Source organism: Natator depressus, chromosome 5 (assembly GCF_965152275.1).
Source record: "Natator depressus isolate rNatDep1 chromosome 5, rNatDep2.hap1, whole genome shotgun sequence".
NCBI classification, from domain to species: Eukaryota; Metazoa; Chordata; order Testudines; family Cheloniidae; genus Natator; species Natator depressus.
Window position 1 is genome coordinate 108,360,376 of NC_134238.1, and position 6,000 is coordinate 108,366,375.

The window sequence follows — 6,000 nt, forward strand, 5'->3', positions numbered from 1 at the left end:
CAGAGAAACCAGATTCTGTAAATATGGGGTCACAGGAAAAAGAGTGGTTGGTTTTAAGGCCAGGGAAGAAAAAAAATGTGTATTTTTGTCTTGGAAAGAGATTGATAATTTCAGTCTAAAGATCTGAGTAGTGAGTCAACAAATCAGTGACTATGAGAAATATTTATATGGACATTCTCTTTTTCCTTTATAGGTCTGTAATACACAGGTACATTCTAGCTCTGGACACAAAGGTGATGAGCTCAAGACTCTTAAATCTAAGCCAATGATTTGCAAATTTTTCACCCCTACTCCCCACTTTTAACTAAGCAAATGAGGCCCCATTCATATGTGCTACAGACAAGAGTCATATGTATCAGTTATTAACAAAACACTAGAATATTGCACTACATACAGTATAGTGATAATAAATAACCATACCAAGAATCAGTCAGACAGATGGAGGAGCTTGCCTCAGTGCACAACTGTGGAAACAGATCAAAACTGAAAATGGAAAATGCTAATGTCCCTAGGAAACAGGGGCTCCGGGGTGGGGAAGTCTCATGGATGAACAGGGACTCAGGTTGGGGACCATGCCCCCCAGCCTGTTCCTCCTTGAATCCCTATCCAACCAGCCTGCTCACCTTTGAGCATCAAGTGCCCATTACCTCCCTGCCAGCAAAACACTGAATCAACTGCTTGCTGCCTCCCCCTCTCTGCTCTCAACTCCACTGTGGCAGGACGAAGGGGAAGCATTGAGAACAGTGGAGATTCTGTTACTCCGTGACAGGGACCAAACCAGGGTTTCCTGCACTGCAGTGCTGAGCGGCAACCTCTATATAAATCGCAACAAAAGCCAGGGGGGTTGCAGTATAACTGTTGAAAATAGCTGCCGTATATCAAAGATGATCTTTGAATATCAGTTACATTCTCTATCTCTCGCTCACACACACAGCACAGGAATTATAATGGGCAATTTGAATCCAGGTCTGTCATATAAATACATGTTTTAAAACTCCTTACATGTTATGGGATATGTCTGCAAGTCTTGACTTAAAATTAAGTATCTTGTACATTCTGCTATTTCATTTGATCAGATTTTATTTTCTGAATGTTTGCATTGTAACACCAAAACTACTTAAATTCATATTGCAGAGCAATCAGACTCCACCTCCACTCTCTCCTCATCCTTCCAAACTCAAACAAAGTACTAATCACTTACTACTTAAACGTGGCCTACCAAGTTTGAAGCTGGGAGCGGTATTTGCAGCAATGTATGAACTCCTAAAAAGCAACATCTATAATGCAAATGCTGAGACAGCCTTGATTATACTGTGAGCAACTATGACAAATATATCTTACTGCAAGTTCTCTGAAGAATAGATAGATACATTAGATAGGAGATCGTAAGAACTATATAAGTAGAAACAGCATTTCTGCACTACTTACTGCAGGGTAAACAGTTCTAAAAATTTGTCAGTGCACCAGACATGGAATTTTATTCCCCACAGCCTAGTGATTTTAAATGCCCTGTGACCCTCTTAACCGCTGCCAACAACAACATCTGGTACCTGGCACAAAGAAAATAGATTCTAAAAAGGTGTTTTTTAAAAATATATATATATTTTCATCATCTGCTTTATATATGCTCCTAGTGCAGAGAAAAAAATGTTTCTATGTATGACTAAAATATAGAAAATGGTTCTGCTATACAGTGGCTTTATGCTTTAGAAGAGGGAGGAAGAAATAATGACCGAGAATCAGAAAGTTTGTATAATCATATTGCACTGCAAAGACCACATTATAGAAAACAACAACGTAATGCAGATGGAAGTGATGACTTGATTAAAGTGATTCCAAAGCCAGGTAACCATTTGCCAACATGCATTAGGAATATCGAGCCTCTTCATTAATAACATTATTATGCTATTCCACATATTTTTCAATTAACCTTTCTGTTTGTCATATGTTAAACTGCCACTTTACGTGCTGCATACCTATTGAAGGGAAGGCCTTCCATAATTCCTCTGATCGAAAAACACTCCACTCCCTTTAGTTACCGTCTGCTGCGCCTACTACTGTAAGGTCTATTTGAATTGAATTCCGTGTGTGCTGGGATATCTACACCCAACTTCACCTGGAGGACCTACTGCAGGGAAGGGGGTCTCTATATGTATCTAAGAAAAACTACTTCCAGCTTCAAACTCTCTGGTCACGCGATTACAGACATGAAAGTTGCTATATTACAACAAAAAAACTTCAAATCCAGACTCCAGCGAGAAACTGTTGAATTGGAATTCATTTGCAAATTGGATACAATTAACTTAGGCTTGAATAGAGACTGGGAGTGGCTAAGTCATTATGCAAGGTAACCTATTTCCCCTTGTTTTTTCCTACCCACCCCCCTCCTCAGACGTTCTTGTTAAACCCTGGATTTGTGCTGGAAATGGCCCACCTTGATTATCGCACACATTGTAAGGAGAGTGGTCACTTTAGATAAGCTATTACCAGCAGGAGAGTGGGTTTGTGTGGGGGGGGGCGGAGGGTGAGAAAACCTGGATTTGTGCTGGAAATGGCCCAACTTGATTATCATACACATTGTAAGGAGAGTGATCACTTTAGATAAGCTATTACCAGCAGGAGAGTGGGGTGGGAGGAGGTATTTTTTCATGCTGTGTGTGTATATAAAAAGATCTTCTGTACTTTCCACAGTATGCATCCGATGAAGTGAGCTGTAGCTCACGAAAGCTCATGCTCAAATAAACTGGTTAGTCTCTAAGGTGCCACAAATACTCCTTTTCTTTTTGCGAATACAGACTAACACGGCTGTTACTCTGAAATACTTCCAGCTTGGATCTTCAGATGTCCTCTGCTGCTTTTTAAAATTTTGGGGATTATTTGGCCCTAGCCATCAGCAGTTTACTCTATTAATGGCATTTCATTTCAAAAAGGACTAATCATGTAATTTACACAGTTCTGTGCATGCAGTGGAAGGCTCTGAAGTCACTGCAGCCACACAATCCAGCCAAAGTAAACGGACATCAAGAAAGTTCACTGTTTAGTTGCCTATGGCTATGCCTACACTTAAAACATTACAGCAGAACTGAAGCATTGAAGCTGCACTGCTCTAGTATTTCAGTGTAGACACTCACTGGAGTGGCAGGAGGAGTTCTTCTGTCGCTGTAGTTCATCCACCTCCCTGAGAGGCGGTAGCTAGGTCAATGGGAGCTAGCACTGTCTACACCGGGAGTTTGGTCGGATTAAATACGTCGCTCATGGGAGCAGACTTTTTACACCCCTGAGCAATGTAGTTGGGTTGACCTAACTTTTAAGTGTAGGTAAGCCCTATGTGAAACCAGATGCAGGGTTCTAGCCCTGTTCCCTGTAGACAAGTGTCTAAATCATAAGAAAACTGCCATTATAAGTTGCACCCTTGTTAACTGAATCATATAATGGTGAAGAACTGCAGAAAGAACTACTTTCTTTTAACAGTGGCTAAGGAACTTTATTAAAATAAGGAAAGGAGTATCAGCCTTAAAGCTACCCACCCTCTCCATCTCTTCACTTCAGTCTAGAGTCCTTCCTAGCCCCCTCCTACCCGAATTCCTGCTCCAGATTTACAGAAGTAGTATATATATCAAAGGACTGTTCAAATGTGGCACCAAGGATTGAATGGGGATGAAAACTACACAACCATTCACTCAATGAGATAATTTCCTCTGTTAGAGGTTTGAGGACCTGCAGTGGGACAAGGGAGGGGAAGCTTGGATGATGCTGTTGAACTTGTTCTACTGGTAGATGCCATCTGACTCCCGGAATGGAAATTCGGAACTTTCTTGATCAGGAAATTTGCTGGTGAGGATACACCAGCTCTGATTTGTTTAAAACTTGGTAGAAGTTTAACTAATTGAAATAGATGAGGGCAGTTGTGTTGTAAATGTTGATTACTCTGATTGAGTATAAGCCTGTCAACATCTCAGAAATGTCAGCACTTCCTTCATAGAATGGAGCAGCCACAGTGAGAGAACAGCTGCTTTACCAAGAAATAGTGACAAAGGGACAAGTAGGTCACTCTGAACAGGCTCAAAATGACCCTGAAAATGAAAGGGGCAACAGAGGGCAGAGACTTCAAGCATGTTAGAGAAGTGAGCCAACACTGGCGCCCCACATATCGCAAGTGATTTAACTCAGGCAGACCTGAATTACTTCAAAGCAAGAAAGAAGGAGCAAGTTTGGAGCGAGGTGTGGGGCTTCCCGGTTTCTAAATACTGTAGACTAAATACTCTAAGGTGCTACACGTACTATTTTTTAAACAGTGGCTGTTCAGTATAAACAAGTACGCAGTGTGTTTCAAAAGACTACCAATACCGGGCCCTGCATCTGTAAGTTACATGCCTGAATCCAGCCACGTCGATAGGGACCAATCATTTTTATTTATTATGGGCTAGAAAATCTCCCTGTTTAAGAGGCAGTGCAGAGCTGGGCTGCCCAAACAGCAGATCCTGGAATTAACGGTTTTACAGTTTGGTCCCTTCTTCCCACCTTGCTCCCAGGGGGCAGTGATCTGCTCCAACCTACCACCAGATGCAAATTACTTCTGTCTGCACACGGACAGTACTGCTCTGGCTGCCACAGTGACATTGGGTGTACTTTACACTCGCTTACTGCTCTGTGCAGGTGCGTAGGACAAGCAACATTGCTCCCTTTTATTTTTTCCAGTATATTAAATGCATGAACTAGAGCCCCTAGCCTTAAGTACATAAAAAAAAAAAAAAAAATGAAACTAATGCCAACTCAGGAGAGGTCTGAAATTTTCCTTTCATCACAAAAGACACCAGCACATCGTCTCGGGAAAATCCTTGCATGAACAAATTACTGACCTGGGCATGTTGAGAAACCAATTGGTTTTCAGACCAATATGGGGAGTGAATTATAGAGTCAAGACCTCCAGGCCCAAAGACCACTTTGCCTCCAGACTGCTGAATACAGGGACTTCTAGCACGTGGGCCCCCATTTGATCACATATGTCAAGGTAGAGGATAAGCTAGCAGCAGTCTTGAAGAAAACCATTTAGAGTTTTTTGGTTAAAACCAATACCTTGAATTGCATTGAGCAACTACTTGGAATCCAGTGTAGTCTTCAGATTGCCAACTTTCTACTAGCACAAAACTGGACACCCTTGCCCCACCCCCTGCTCCGCCCCTCCTCTGAGGTCCCACCCCTGCCCTGCCCCTTCTCCAAGACCCCACCCCTGCTCACTCCACCCCCCACCCCCCGCCAGGACTCAGGGGCTTGGGATGAGGGACGGGGTGAGTGCTGTAGCTGGGGATGGGGGTTCCAGGGTGGGGCCTGAAATGAGGAGTTCAGAGTGTGGGAGGGGGCTCCAGGCTGAGACACTGGGTTGGGATGTGGGAGGGGGAACATGCCGCTGCTTCTGGGAGCCACATGGAAACAGGACAGGCAGGGAACCTGCCTTAGCCCTGCCACGCATCCAACCAGAGTTTTAATGGCCCAGTCAGCACCACTCACCAGAGCCGCCAAGGTCCCTTTTCCACTGGCTGTTCTGGTCAAAAACTGGACACCTGGCAACCCTATGTAATCTACAGAGCACAAAATGAATAGGTGTCATGCAAGAAATACCACTACACTGGAGCTTGTCTATACACAAAGGTTGCATTCTGTTTAACTTAAATCAGTTAGTTAAACTGGTGCAACTTTTGTGTATGATGTCTCTTAAATCAGTTTAAAACTGGGAAACTCATGCAAGTAAGTTTACCAGCACAAATTATACTAATGCAAGCCAAGTTTAAATGGATATAAAAGTGTCCATACACAAAGGTGCACCAGTTTAACTACAGCAGTATAAAATTACATATTTTACTACAGCTAGTTAAATTGGTACAACTGTGTGTGCAGTTTCCTAACGATCTTCAAGGAAAGCTCCATACAGAACAGCTTTCAGTAATAACTTCTGGAGGGTCATCAGTGGCCTTTGTGAAATGAATTGTTGATCTCAATCCA

At 42.7% G+C, this 6,000-nt stretch overlaps 1 protein-coding gene across 2 annotated transcripts in view; it reads right to left on the minus strand.

Moving 5' to 3' along the window:
- BNC2 (basonuclin zinc finger protein 2) overlaps positions 1 to 6,000 on the minus strand; it is a 473,281-nt gene that overhangs the window by 329,707 nt on the left and 137,574 nt on the right. The window lies entirely within an intron of this gene.